Source organism: Nicotiana sylvestris, chromosome 8, assembly GCF_000393655.2.
Source record: "Nicotiana sylvestris chromosome 8, ASM39365v2, whole genome shotgun sequence".
Taxonomy (NCBI): domain Eukaryota; kingdom Viridiplantae; phylum Streptophyta; class Magnoliopsida; order Solanales; family Solanaceae; genus Nicotiana; species Nicotiana sylvestris.
In genome coordinates, this window is record NC_091064.1 from 92,775,777 (window position 1) to 92,789,187 (window position 13,411).

Sequence of the window (13,411 nt, forward strand, 5' to 3'; positions counted from 1 at the left end):
ATGAGTCAAATTATCTCATTAAAAATCCAATTTTTGGTAAAAATCATTTGAAGATGCTTTCCAACAGTTTCAATAGAGGTTCAATGCAGTTTACAGTAAAGGTAATAAAGATCATAATCGGCCCCTCGGGCAAAACATAGTTTGTATAAAATCCCCTTGGGCAAACATAAATCACAAATAGCCCCTCGAGCAAACCTCTCAGTCACTCCTATACATATCATAACATAAAAATCTCAGTGGAAATAACAAAGCCAAATCAGTGATTAAATTCCGACCATATTGTAAAAACTCCAGTTTCAATGAAAGTTGTTCTAAAACATTTGTTCAACATTTTCAACAGAGGCTCAGTATAAAGAGGAGTGAAAATAGTAATTTCATAAAAACAAGCCCCTTGGGCAAAGGATCACTCATAAAAACAAGCCCCTCTCAGTCCATTGAGACTCGACTCTCATCAATCAGTGCTCACACTCAGCACTCACGCTCAATAGGTACTTTATAATAACCACTGCGGCGTGCAGCCCGTTCCATAAATATATAGTCGATATATAATAACCCATATATATATATATATATATATATATATATATATATATATATATCGCTGCGGCATGCAGCCTAATCCATTATTATATAATCCTCACCAACAGGCCCTGGGCCTCTCTCAGTCTTCAACCTCACAAGCCACTTGGGCTATTAGTAAAACAGGGTGCTCAGACAAAAATATCATTTTTATGCATCAAAGGAGTAATAAATACTGAGTTATGAAATCAATAAAAACATAACATGACTGAATACAAATCTAAAGTCAAAATAGTGAAGAGATAATAAGGAAAAGCCCCTAAAGGTCCAAACAACTTGTCACGAGGCCCAAATATGGCATTCAACCCAAAATATAGTAATATATTCCAAAACACAAGTGTATCCTATAGTTTTCGGTCAAATACGCAACTTAAGAGTCGCTAAAGGATGGAAAAAGTCACAATCCTCAATGGTGCCTGCTCCCACACTCGCCATCTAGTGTGTGTGTCACCTCAATATAGTGAAATGAAGTGAAATCCGGGGTTTCATACCCTCAGGACAAGATTTACAATCATTACTTACCTCAATCGGACGAAAATCTATTCTGCAATGCCCTTGCCTCTCGACTCGGCCTCAAATTGCCCCGAATCTATCCAAAATTAGAATCATAACATCAATACAAGCCAAAGGAACAAAGCCCACGCGAAAACTATCAAATTAACTCAAAAATCCCGAAATTGGTCAAACACGGCACCAGGCCCCACGTCTCGAAGTTCAATAAAAATTGCAACACTAGAATCCTTAACCTCTCACGAGTCTATACATACTAAAATCAGGAAAATCGGACCTCAAAAGGCCCCTCAAATCCCCAATTTAAACTATCCAATTTCAAGTCCTAATTTCCCCATTTTCAACCCTAATCTCTTCAATTTCCATGTTTAATCAACTGAAATTGACCATAGATACGAGTATTAAGTTAAAAAACCTTACCTCAACAAGAATCCCCTTGATTTCCTCTTTAAAACCCTCCAAAAGTTCCAATCCCGACTTCAAAAATGGTGGAATGGGCTAAATTAAGCGAAGGGGAGCTTATATACTTTTTGCCCAGTGATTTCCGCATCTGCGGACAAAATTTCGCACTTGGGGGCCTCTTCGGTGCCCAGAAATATGCACTTGCGGAATTCACTTAACTCGTCAGACACCGCACCTGCGACCCAGGTCTCGCACCTGCGGTCTCGCAGATACAGTCAGGCCTTCCGCTCCTGTGACCAATGTCGCTTTTGCGATTTCCTTTCTGCTTCTATGGTTCGCACCTGTGGTCCCTAATCCACATGTGCGATTATGATAGAAAACAATAGCCGAAACAACTCAATTAAAATTTAAATATCTCCGACAACCTTCCAAATTCATCTCGAGGCCCTCGGGACTTCAACTAAAAGTACCAACAAGTCATATATCAACACATGAACCTAGTCGAACCTTCAGAACACTCAAAACAACATCAAAACACCTAATTACCCTCGAATTCAAGCCTAAGGATTTTCAAACTTTTGAATTCCGCAACCGATCCAAAACCCATCAAACCTCATCTGAATGACCTGAAATTTTGCACACAAGTCATAAATTACACAACGGACCTACTCCAATTTCCGGGAAAATGCCAAATTTACCACTTTCGCCAATTCAAGCCTAAATCTACCACGAACTGCCAAAATACATTCCATACATGCTCTTGAGTCCAAAATCACCTGACGGAGCTAACCAAAGCATAAAAATCCAAATCCGATATTGAATACAAAGAAGTCAAGACTAGGTCAAACCTTTCAAATTTAAAGCATCAAGCTGAGAATCATTCTTCTATATCTATTCTGATTAACCTAAAAATTAAAACCCACGATTTACATAAGTCATAATACATCATACGGGACTAGTCATGCCCGAGAACTAGCGATCGAAGTGCAAATGTTCAAAAATATTGATTAGGTCGTTACATCATGATACACTGGATTCTTCGCGAGTGCTAACGAGGATTTGTTATCAATACAAAGCTCCGTAGCGTCAATCTGTTGTAAATTGAGCTCCTTCAATTATCTTCTCAGTCAAATAGTATGACATCTATAGATGTTGCAGCTACATATTCAGCTTCACAAGTTTAGAGAGTAATAATTGATTATTTCTTTGAACTCCAATAAATAATAGAATTATCCAAGAAAAATACAAAACCAGTTGTACTTTTTTTATCATCAATATCTCTGTTTACCGTGAAAATGGTAACAACAATTAAATTTGTAAATAGGACTCTAAAAATACGTGATCTATTGTTATGCTAGTTGTTTAGAGCAGTTGATGCTAAGAATATGGAGTTTAACGAAGAGATACAAGCTAAAACGGGGAAGTAATCAAACCGAGGGGCTTGCTGCTCGAGCCGCGGACTGACTGGTTGATGAAGAAGCCTCAAGGTTAATACCCGGCTCGAGCTCTAGTTATCGGGGGAAACCGAGGAAGGGATAACCATTAGGATATAATTAAAGAGGGCTCTTTATGGCCAATACCAAGCAATAAATGAAGAACAAGTATGAAAGCAATAAATGTTAAGGATGACCTCGAGCGAGTAAGAGAGAAAAGAGAGAGAAAGAGAGAGATATTATTGATCTTGTGTGAGATAGTTGGAGCTACATCAACCCCTTACAAAGTAGTGTGGGTTCCCTTTATATAGGAGGGGGATCCGGTTATAGTACAACATACATTAATTATAGGAGAATGGTGATGGAACGGTCGTACGTGACGCCTCGACATAGGCTCTAGGTAGGCTGGATCTGTCAGACTTAGCTGCGTGCCTTGGGAACTCCCTTTTTTGTTCCAGGCTCGATCTTCATCTTCTTTAAGTAGGGCCTCGACGAACACCGAGGGAGGGGACTCGGTCGTAACTCCACGTCCTTAGGGTCTCGAGGTATTCTTCCAAAGTGGCTTGATAGCGAGAATTAAGCCCTCTGATTTTGCTGCATACAGATAGTCTCCGCGTTTCATGAATGAAGCGATGGGAAATGATTCTGACACCTAACTCCACGAGCTTCTCGCGGTGACGTCATACCAATGGTGCAATCTGTGGCGCGAGCTTTTGCGACAATCGGGATGTCCCATGGACTTGTGTATTTGACATCATTCAATGCACTATCGATTCCCATTCTCCAAGTTGAATGAACCACCATCGATTCGGTTCTTCAAGAATGGAGTAATTGCATCCGCCGATCAATCTTCTGGAGCCTCGATGACCGTGTTGTTACCCCTATAAATGGGGGTGCTTTGGCATTGTTTTTCTATTCAAGTACCTTCATCTGATCATTTGCCCATTTCTTCTTATAATTTTCCTATATCCTTGAACATTATGTTTGGGGCTTGTGGCCTCAAGGCCGTTTGGAAGAGCTCCCGTAGGCTGTGTTGCGGCCTCTTGTCGGAGCTTCCCTTTGTCGAGCACGACCATGCCGTCCTGTCGCTATTGTGGTTGTTGTTACGTCTACTATTGCTATTGGTGTTGGCCTAAGATGATGATAGATGGGGAATCGATTTTCCCCGTTTATAGAAAGTCATTCGGACTATGCACCGTGGCTCACTCTCTTACCCAGGCCTAGTATGGCACTTCATTCCTTGGGTTTTTCCTTTCCCAATGGATAAAGTGGCACTACCGGCTGTCGAGGCTGGGGCCCGCCGAATCTCCAACCTTTGGCTTCGACGGGTTATGTCTCCTTTCTCTGCCTCCTCTGCGTCCCCTCCTTTTCATCTTCTTTATCTTTTCCCTCGGCGAGGCCCTCCCACGGGATTGAGCTGGGAACCTAGAGGATATGGTATCCGAAGGAATTGCCTTCAGGGATGCGAGCTCGAGGGGGCGGCACTCGAGGATGCTAATATCGAAGATGGACCTTTGAGGATGGACCGGGTTCTCGGGTTTTCATCACATGTACATCCTTCTGCTTCTCTGTTTTTGTGTAGAGATCCTTTGTAGGCTTTTTTAATCATATGAGAGGGCCCCTCGAGGGCTATTGTACATGAATGTTCATGAATATAAAGATACTTTCTTGATCCCTGTTTTTGATACTTTCCCTATTATTGTATGTTCTTGTGCGCTTCGAGGCTTTTGAATGTTTTCCTTTGTTGTTGACCGCTGATATCTAACTCGGATGCGAGCACTCTTTCAGATCTTCTACCGATTGGCATGGCTCTTTTCCGAGCCCATTATCGTACCTCGGGCCAAACCCGAATTGGTCTGATGGATTTGGGCCATCGGGACCTTCGAGTTATATGGAGATAGATGCTGAGTTTTGAAGTTTTTGAGAGTGGTATCCTGAGCGAAGGTTAGCTTCGGGTACCTGGGGGTCTACTTGAACTTGATGTAGATAGCCTTTTAAAGCATAGTGGATAGATTCCGTTGAGGATTTGCCTATATTTAGGCGGTGCCTTGAGACCTCCTTGAGTCTTCATGGGTAGAGCTCTAAGTGCTCACATTTCTTTTTTAGAAAGGAAAACCACGAGATCGGGTACCGCCTCGAGTTCCATGATGGCATTGAAGGTTTTCCGAAGCATGACTTCTTTTTTGGTGGAGATCCTCGAGGTCGGGCGCTACCTCGGGACTGGAGATGATGCAGTTGGCTCTTTGAAACCTGACTTCTTGTCGATGGATGTCTCTGGGGTCGGGTACTACCTCGAGATCTGTACCGAGGTCGTTGGCCTCCCGGGGTTTACTCTGGATAGGCGAATCGTTGCTGTTTCCCAAATATATGTGGGGTGGCTTTTGCTTCTTTGAATGATTTCATTATTCTGGATAGCTATCTCTCCGCCTTTGCATCGGGTCCTTCATTTCATCAGGCGCAAAAAGTGTTGGCGTACATCCCTTCTTTAGTCTGTCAATTCTACCACAGCCATGGCGGCTGTTTCGGGGCCGACCCGGCAAGGAGGGGAGAGTTCCACTCCCAGTGTTCAATATCCACGGGAGTTCACTCTGAAGACTATGTCTTCGATAAGAGAGGAACATCTGGAGATGGTGAGGAGATACTGCAGATGGGGCGAGGGGATAGCGTTGCAGGTGCTTTCCCCAGGTGAGAGTATTATGGATTCTGCTGATGGATTCTTGAACGTATACCTATACCCTTTCGCATTAGGCCCCCTTGATAGGATCGTGCTTAACTTCTGCCCGAAGTACCGGGTTACTTTGGCGCAAATACACACGTCGTTTTGGCGAATAGTGTTGATGGTGAGATTCTTTGCGGAGAAGGCTAGGCTTGAATTCATGCTTAGACACCTCGTCAGGCTGTACCTACCCTTTCATCATCGAGGCCTACTAACCTTGCGGTGTCGTTCGTCCATGCCTTTTGTTGTCGATGATGAGGAAGATGAGGATCAAGAGTGGGTTAGTCGATTCGTCCGGGTTTGAACAACTGACATTATCCCCGTGGAGCTCATGTAGTTTCCTGAGGGATGGAATTACGCGCGTGAGTGGAGTGTCTCGTGCTTTTTTGGACTTTCTTATAGCGAAATCCAGTTGAGTAATTGTGTTTCCTCCTTTTCTACAGCAACTTCATAGACGCCGGGCGAAGTTACCGACTTTCCCGGCTGGGTTCGGAGGTTGGTGACCCATTCGACTTGCGATGAGTATAGGTGTCCAGTTGTGTCCCACGGCAGATGGGAAGCGAAATACCAAGGTATACGTGTACGCTTCTTTCACCTTGGTCTTCGTATATTTGAGATGACATTTTCCCCTTTCCTTTGTACCGGCTTTGCCGTTGTAGGTATCGAGCAGTTCCTTGAGGTGAAGCTGTGTTCCTCCGGAGAGGAGGAGGAGTCCCTGGCCTCCGAACCAGGGAACGATGGTGGTAAAAAGGACTTACACTCGCAGCGCTATGGAGCTTTTAGTGGTGTTAAATGAGCCTGTGTCTTTGAGGATAGGACATCGCCCGAGCCTGCTGTTCCTGGAGTATTTGGTTCCAGAACGGCGGTCCCTCCGAGTGAAGATTCCTCGACCGAGGTTGGTTCTTCCAGGGTCGAAGGATCTGGACCAACAGGAGTGTGCTCGGCCTTTGAGGAAGTCCGCACGGCTTCACTTCATGGTGAGTTTTCGGCGTAGTCCTTCTCTATTTTGCATCTTCCTTTCTTTATCGAGTTTTTCTTCTACAGGCCTATGATAGGCTCAGGTCTGAGCTTCTCCGCCATGGGGCTAGGCTTCGGAAAGGTCTGGATGAGGGTGAGTCCCTTAGGCTTCTCAGCGAGGAGAAGGAGGTTGAGATGATGCACTAGCGGTATGAGGCATACCGAAGCTCGAATTACGAGAGCTATTTGATGGAGCAGGTAACCTTTTGTAGTATTTGTTTCGTCCTTTGGACTCTAAAAGTTAATCCTTTTGCCTATCTTAGTTGCAGAAAAAGACAGAGGCTTTGGAGTACCTTAGGGGTGAAGCTGATCGAGTTAGGAATGATTGCGGTGAACTGAGGGCTCAGGTGCAGGCTCAAGCTTTAGAGGAGAAGGGCGCCTTGGCTAAGGTTCCCGATTTCAAGGCCCAACTCCGCTTGGCTCATGACAACACTTCAGTTCAGGTGGATATGATCACGAAGCTCGAGTCCGATCTCTCGACGGTCAGGGCTAAGATAATCGATGCTCAGGCCGAAGCAGCATTGAGTCGAGCTAAGGCTGATCAGGAGATGGTGATTCATTTGAAAGACGCTACTGATGCCCAGGCCAAGTTGAGACGGGCCCTTGATCGTGAAAAGAGGATAGAGGAATATGTTCGTAGCAGATCCCGGAGAGAGGTACTCGAAGAGATCGGCTCTAGGGGTTTCATTCTTTTGGAGGAGTTGGCTCGAGCGAAGGCGGACAAGCATGATGCTCGGTCACTTCTTGCCGACTTCACGGAGAGCAAAGCTGGGGCTGGTAGGCCGTATCCTTCTTGGAGCAGAGCATAGATTTTGCCACTTTTCATTTTGTATTTGACATTCGCAGAGCATGTATGTAGATGGAGAGCGCACCTTTTGCGTATGTAAATAAAAGAAACTTGAAGCTTTATCTTTTTTGTATTTCTTTCTGCATTGCTTTTAACCAGGCGGGCTGGTTTCGGTGGTTTGCGGGAGCCCTATGGATCCAGAACTCATTAGACAGGCCCGGAGACTCTTTCATGCTTGGTCAAGTGCAATTTTTGACGCGATTAGGCGTTAGAGCTTTCATGCTTTGCCCATCTATTTTGGGTTTAGTCTCCGAGTCAAGATTTGACTCGAGCTTACCTGAGCTTTAATCTTCTGTGCCTGCACGAGTGGATGATGATGGTTCTTATTCCTTGCCCTTGGGCATTTGTATTTTAACTCTTTGGGTTCAGTCTCCGAGTCGTATTATGACTCGAGCTTAATTGACCCTCAAGTTTTTTGTGCCTGCATGGGCGGATGAAAATGGCTTTTATATGCTGTGGGTCGAAGTGTCCTTTTAAGTGTGTGGCCCTGAGGCTCGTTTGGCTAGCGGCAATGACACTTATGCTGTGCCCTTAGGCATGTGTAGTTAACTATTTTCATCCGGTCTCTGAATCGGGTTACGACTCGAGTTCATTTTAATCCTCAAGTTTTCAATTTTTCAAGCTGGTGACAATGGCTCTTACGCTATTGGTTGTTGCGACCTTTTAGTGTGCATCCCGGAGGCTCGTTTGGCTAGAGACAATGGCTCTTACGCTTTTGCCCGTAGGCATATTGTAGGATTTATTTTCCTCTCATTAAGGTCTTTTTGAAATAATTTTGCCTGACCCATCGTCGGTTCAGGAAGAACCTCAATTTCAAGTCGTTAACGGCGATGTTCGAGCACCTCAGAAGGTTTAGCTTGTAAGTTGAGTAGCTCGAAGCCTTGTGATTTGGAGCTGACATGGTCGAAGCTCATTTGCCTATTAAGGGAAGCCTGTTTTAACCGATTCTTTTTGAAGTAGATTTGAAGTAATGGCCTGTGATTTTGTTAGCGACAGTCGGGCATCCTCGAGTCACATTAATTTGGCTGGTGCAGCCATTTTGACCATAGTCATATGCGTTTGGCCGGAGCCATTTTTGATCCCGAGTGATAGTTTAGGCATCTATATCGAGGGTATGCCCTTTTGGGAGTCTTGCAAATGCGAATATAGACTAAACCTCGGGATTTGAGTTTTATGCCTGTAGTAAGGTCTTACAAAATTTTCATGCCTGTTGAGGTCTTACAGTTTTTCATGCATGTTGAGGTCTTACAGTTTGTCATGCCTGTTGAGGTCTTACAGTTTGTCATGCATGTTGAGGTCTTATAGTTTTTGTTGCTATGTAAAATAGATCTGGTTATACCGAGTCTGCCCGCTTGGGGTTTTATGGCCTCGGGTTTTCCAGTGTATGGCAATTGATGACAATCTCCGAGTTATCGAGTTTGCTTAGGCTCGAAGGCCATTATTTATGAGCTCGAAATTGCCTTGTTGGGGCCTTATAAGTCTAGAGTTCAGACCCTAGGGTCGCGCGGGTGACAAATTATTAACGCTAAGTCTCCGAGTATTTCGGGGCGCATTCAGTGGAGGGACCCTTGTCGTGAGCATGCTGAAATTTTCTTTTTTGGAGTACGAGATGCTGAAAGATATTCTTTAATTGCTTGGCATAAATACATGTTGTTTCGTTGTCGTGAGCTTGGCCCGCGCGGGCACGGCTCCTTGGACCGTTTGGTCCAGTACATGATTCCTTATTGAAACACAGTATGTCGTTCCTCGGTCCTTCCAAACGGACGGCCCCTTCGGGGGGGTGCCCTTCATCATTTGGGGTTGATTGCAAAAGAAGGCCTGCAATCTTGTCGGATCCTCCTTAGGGGGCACGTTGGTCCGCTAAGAAGCTTGCTGGCGAAACCCTCTTCGGGGAGGAAGTCCGGCCGAAGGGAAAGAGTGCGACGGGTTCCGTTAAGGCCTTGGGATCTTCGAGTAGAGTTAGCACTTCTCAGCGCCCTGGCTAGGTGTCGGCATACAGGTTAGTGAATAATAACGAAGGAGGGAGGTAGTTTTTCTTTACCGCTGGATGTGCAGGCGATGTTCTGAGGTTTGATATGTTCCTACTGTTTTGGAGTGAGGACTCTAGTACAGCCCTCCACTGTGTTTAATCGGGCTTGGCCGAAGACGTGGTTCGCTTACCCTTTGGCTTTTTCAAGAGTGGAGATATCGGTGCCGGCGATGCGTTATGTGATGCAGACTTAGCGTTATGTGATGCAAACTTTCCCCTTGCTGCGTGTCGCTTTCTGCCAATGGTTTTAGTTTCGTCCCTTGCGTGGAATTTAACCCTTTTGGCGAAGGGGGGATGGTACTGCCTTCAGGCGGTGAGTCCGCGGTCATCTGAATAAGGCATCCGCGACTTGCGCCTCCTTTGATGATATGGAACTCGGCGTACCGGTCTGGGCCAGTCATGTTGTATTGAGGGAATGGTCTTTCTCCTCATCATAGCGATCTCCATTCCGAATTCGCCAAAGATTTGAGAGGTGGTTGTTGTTTTGACCCTGCAGTCCAAACCGCCCTATCATCCTCGGCCCGACAGCATTGATCGAGCCATCTGAACTCATGAACACATATTTTATTTAAAATGGATCGAGTGAGGAAGAAAGTTACCAGTGCATTAGTGTGAGGCCGAGACGAGGTATCGATACCCTCTTTGCTGAATATATGGGTGCCCTTGGGAGTATATCCCCTGATCCGCCATTCTCTGGTGATGAGAAATTTTGCTCTCCCTTTTACAAATTCTTGGAAAGGGTCGTCGCTCCTCCACTATCGTGGTAATACGCTGTGGCCCGTTTGTATCGTTCCTCCTGGCCTCCTTCCGTACTTGGGACTGAACTTTAATTCGGTCGCTCGTCAGTTCTCGGCGGTGATTTTTGTCGAGCAGTTTGGCATCTTTCCTTCAGAGCTGATGGCTATCTTCAGCCTCGTGACCGCACTTGTTATATAGTTCCCACACAAGGCTGTGACTCCTCTAAGAGGGATTCGACCGAATTGGTATGAGCCATTTGACGTCCCTAGTTTCGCTGACGGTGAACACGATGTTTGGTATAGCGATGTTGAGATTGTACTCTGATGGGCGAGGCACCCTCGCTAGTCTTGTGTCCTCGTCGAATCTGGCGCTATTAACAATTCCTCGAGGATATTTTCCTCAATACATTCTCTCATCATTGCGAGGTAGATTGTGTTTCAGAGCGTTCCTCCTATCTGCGGCGTACGGGTGGTACCTTTATCTGTTTGGCATTGGTTTCTTTGCCAGAAGCCTTCTTAGGTATGCTAAGCCCAAGGGGACTCCTGGATGGTCATCCACGACCCTGGTTTGCGACTGGTGCCGGATATAGGCATCCGACCAGATCTTGGCTGGGTACCCGAGCAGGTTTTGTTTTAACTACCTCGGGATCATCGGGCTTGGGTTTTTTAGGCTTTGAGTGAAGGCATGTACCACTCGGTCATCTGAGACTGGGGGTAGTCCTGTTCGTTCCCTCTGGGAATGAGATGCGAATCCTTGCAGTGTTTTATTCTCCTTTAGTTCGGCCCTGGATGTGCCGGGCTTTCTCATCGTTGCTTTGATGGCATCGGCGTGTGCCTTTATGGAGGAATCTGCCAGTATGGTAAGCGGGTTTATGGGGTTGGGCACTAGGTTATGACGCGTCATCATGGTCCTTTTCGGGAGTGTTTCCCCGAACCTCTTCAATAAGACGGACTCGATCTCATCGTCTTTTGGGTCGTTGCCTTTTTCCGCGCACGTATAGGCAGTGATGTGTTCGTTGGTATTTGAGGTCCCGTTGTACTTAGATATTTCTAGCATTATGAACTTCTTTGGAATAGGTTCCGGGGCCGCTTTCTCTGGGAACGACCGTTGCACGAACTTCCTCGAATCCACGCTTTTGAGGATTGGAGGCGCACCCGGGATCTGGTCGACCCTACAGTTGTAGGTCTTGACCTTCCTATCGTTGGCTGCTATCATTTTCTCGCTTGACTTGATCCTTCCGGTGAGGTCCTCTAGCATTTTCACGATGGCAAAATCGGCTACCGATCCGTTATTACTCGATCTCTCGGGTACCTGTTCGGCTGGGGGAGTAGTTCCCAGCGCTACCGTGTCGGGGATCTTTGGGTGGCTTTGCAACCGAGCGGTAGCCAACTGCTGTGCCTACAATATTTCAAAAATATCGTGAAGACTAACTTTCTGTGCTTCCCGAGCCGGGGCCTTTTTGGGCTTCCTGTTGGCCGCCATGCTGTATTCTTCCGTCGGTGTGTGAGGTTTTGCCGACCCGCTGCGCATCTCGCGAACCCTCGTCTACTAGAATTGGTCCAGGTGTGTTACCAGGGTTTTGCGGTGGCGCACCAACGGCTGGAACATCCACACCATTTTTGCCATAATTTTCGAGGTAGTTGTTCTCAACCCTGTTTACCGAGCCAGAAATTTCGACCTGAAATCAAGAGATCATGGACAAGAAAAAGTGCGAAAGATAACTTGCATTTGTACAATGAAACCAACAAAAAACTAATCACTATTATTTTTAGCCCCACGGTGGACGTCAAACTGTTTATCGTAAAAATGGTAAAAATAATTAAATTTGTAAATGGGACTCTAAAAATACATGATCTATTTTTATACTAGTTGTTTAGAGCAGTTGATGCTAATAATATGGAGTTTAACGAAGAGATACAAGCTAAAACGGGGCAGTAATCAAACCGAGGGGCTTGCTGCTCGAGCCTCAGACTGGTCGATGAAGAAGCCTCTGGGTCGATACCCGACTCGAGCTCGAGTTATTGGGGGCAACCGGGGAAGGGATAAGAGTTAGGATATAATTAAAGAGGGCTCTTTATGGCCATTACCAAACAATAAATGAAGAACAAGTATGAAAGCAATAAATGTTAAGGATGGCCTTGAGCGAGTAAGAGAGAAAAGAGAGAGATAGAGAGAGATTATTGATCTTGTGTGAGATAGTTGGAGCTACATCAGCCCCTTACAAAGTAGTATGGGTTCCCTTTATATAGGAAGGGGATCTTGTTATAGTACAACATGCATTAATTGTAGGAGCATGGTGATGGGACGGCAAGACGTGACACCTTGACACAGGCTCTAGGTAGGCCGGTTCTGTCAGGCTTAGCCGCGTGTCTTGGGAACTCCCCTTTTTGTTCCAGCCTTGATCTTCATCTTGTTTGAGTCGGGCCTCGACGAGCCCCGAGGGAGGGGACTCGGTCGCAACTCCACGTCCTCGGGGTCTCGAGGTATTCTTCCGAAGTGGCTTGATAGTGAGAAATTAAGCCCTCTGATTTCGCCGTATAATCACTATCACAAAATCTCATATGGTTGAAATCACTAGAAGAAGAGTAAAATAACCTAAAATCAATCATACCTTTTAGATAACAAATAATTTTTCTAGCGACTTTCAAGCGAGTGGAGTTAGGAGCTTCCGTGAAGCGACTTACAACTCCAATTGCAAAGAGAATATCTGGCCTGGTATAAGTCAAGTACCTCAAACTTCCCATAAGACTTTCGAAAAATGTGGGATCCATTTTTTCTCCTTCATCAAACTTGGACAATTTTGTCCCACTCTCCATTGGCATGTTCACGGAGTTGCAATTGAGCATGTTAAACTTCTTCAATATCTCGTTTGTATAGCTTTCTTGAGAGATAAAAAATCAATCCTCCATCTGCTTCACTTCTAAGCCCAAGTAGTATGACATGAGCCCTACATCTGTCATCTCAAACTCACAGGACATATCTTTCTTAAAAACTTCAAACAAACTTGGGTTATTACCGGTAAAAATAAGATCATCAACATAAAGATAGAGATGGCAGTTGGGTAGGGTTGGGGCGGGGCGGGGTAGGGCAAGCCTTAACCCACTAAAATTTTGACTCGTCCTGCCATATCCCGTTTAGCT